We start from the raw sequence: 2,170 nt of genomic DNA on the forward strand, positions 1-2,170 counted from the left end.
TGAAAGCCATTTGTTCTATAACTTCAAGAACTACATCACATTAATTGCTACATTCTTAGTCTTTGACAGAGTTTTGTATTTGAATAGACTGATCTATTTTGACACCTTTCAAATATTTTAAGGCATTTACTAAATATAATGTGTCAAAGAGTACTTGTCACAATTATTCTTAAATTACACAAGGAATGCTGAGCCTCCTCCAATCAGATTAGACTCCCAAGGGCTACTAAAATAACTGTTGGAAAATTCAAAATCTTTCTCTAAGCAGAATCACTCCTCCGAAGTCTCCCCGGCTGATCAGATGTGTCTCCTCCTCTGTCTCCTCCCTTCTCTCAGGTCACCAGCACCCTCGGAACCCAGAGGCCCGCGCTCTGAAGGTGATCCCCCTGGAGAGGAAGGCGATGGCCCCTGCGAGGACTATGGCCGGCACCCGCCTCGCCCCGGCCCGCATCCCTGCCGTCGCCTTGTGGCTTCTGTGCGCGCTGGGCCTCCAGGGCACCCAGGCCGGGCCGCCGCCCGCGCCCCCGGGGCCGCCCGCGGGAGCCGACTGCCTGAACCTCTTTACCACTGGGGTGCCTGCCTTCGTGCTGGACACCAATGCCTCGGTCAGCAACGGAGCCACGTTCCTAGAGTCCCCCAGCGTGCGCCGGGGCTGGGACTGTGTGCGCGCCTGCTGCACCATCCAGAACTGCAACTTAGCGCTGGTGGAGCTGCAGCCCGACCGCGGGGAGGACGCCATTGCCGCCTGCTTCCTCATCAACTGCCTCTATGAGCAGAACTTCGTGTGCAAGTTCGCGCCCAGGGAGGGCTTCATCAACTACCTAACGAGGGAAGTATACCGCTCCTACCGCCAGCTGCAGACCCAGGGCTTTGGAGGGTCTGGAATCCCCAAGACCTTGGCGGGCATAGACTTGAAGGTACAACCCCAGGAACCCCTGGTGCTGAAGGATGTGGAAAACACAGATTGGCGCCTACTGCGGGGTGACACGGACGTCAGGGTAGAGAGGAAAGACCCAAACCAGGTGGAACTGTGGGGACTCAAGGAAGGCACTTACCTGTTCCAGCTGACAGTGACTAGCTCAGACCACCCAGAGGACGCGGCCAACGTCACAGTCACTGTGCTGTCCACCAAGCAGACAGAAGACTACTGCCTCGCACCCAACAAGGTGGGCCGCTGCCGGGGCTCCTTCCCACGCTGGTACTATGACCCCATGGAGCAGATCTGCAAGAGTTTCGTTTATGGAGGCTGCTTGGGCAACAAGAACAACTACCTTCGGGAAGAAGAGTGCATTCTAGCCTGTCGGGGTGTGCAAGGTGGGCCTTTGAGAGGCAGCTCTGGGGCTCAGGCGACTTTTCCCCAGGGCCCCTCCACGGAAAGGCACCATCCAGTGTGCTCTGGCACCTGTCAGCCCACCCAGTTCCGCTGCAGCAATGGCTGCTGCATCGACAGTTTCCTGGAGTGTGATGACACCTCCAACTGCCCTGACGCCTCCGACGAGGCCACCTGTGAAAAATACTCGAGTGGCTTTGACAAGCTCCAGCGCATCCATTTCCCCAGTGACAAAGGGCACTGCGTGGACCTGGCAGACACAGGACTCTGCAAGGAGAGCATCCCGCGCTGGTACTACAACCCCTTCAGCGAACACTGTGCCCGCTTTACCTATGGCGGTTGTTGTGGCAACAAGAACAACTTTGAGGAAGAGCAGCAGTGCCTTGAGTCTTGTGGCGGCATCTCCAAGAAGGATGTGTTTGGCCTGAGGTGGGAAAACCCCATTCCGAACACAGCCTCTGTGGAGATGGCTGTCGCAGTGTTCCTGGTCATCTGCACTGTGGTGGTGGTATCCATCCTAGCTTACTGCTTCTTCAAGAACCAGAGAAAGGGCTTCCACAGCCGCCACCACCACCACCACCACCCACCACCCACCACCCACCACTGCTAGCTCCACTGTTTCCACTACTGAGGACACGGAGCACCTGGTCTATAACCACACCCCCCAGCCCCTCTGAGCCTGGGTCTTGCCGGCTCTCACCGGGCCCTGCTTCCTGCTTGCCAAGGCAGAGGGCTGGGCTGGGAAAAACTTTGGAACCAGACTCTTGCCTGTTTCCCAGGCCCACTGTGCCTCAGAGACCAGGGCTCCAGCCCCTCTTGGAGAAGTCTCAGCTAAGCTCA

The 2,170-nt window shown here is 57.1% G+C and overlaps 1 pseudogene across 1 annotated transcript; it reads left to right on the forward strand.

Moving 5' to 3' along the window:
• The first annotated feature begins 336 nt into the window (after positions 1 to 336).
• Positions 337 to 1,940, forward strand: LOC112617868 (annotated as a pseudogene). The gene has a single exon (XR_003117979.1). The product of XR_003117979.1 is annotated as a kunitz-type protease inhibitor 1 pseudogene (transcript).
• Positions 1,941 to 2,170: the final 230 nt, after the last annotated feature.

Source organism: Theropithecus gelada, unplaced genomic scaffold (genome assembly GCF_003255815.1).
Source record: "Theropithecus gelada isolate Dixy unplaced genomic scaffold, Tgel_1.0 HiC_scaffold_5372, whole genome shotgun sequence".
Taxonomy (NCBI): domain Eukaryota; kingdom Metazoa; phylum Chordata; class Mammalia; order Primates; family Cercopithecidae; genus Theropithecus; species Theropithecus gelada.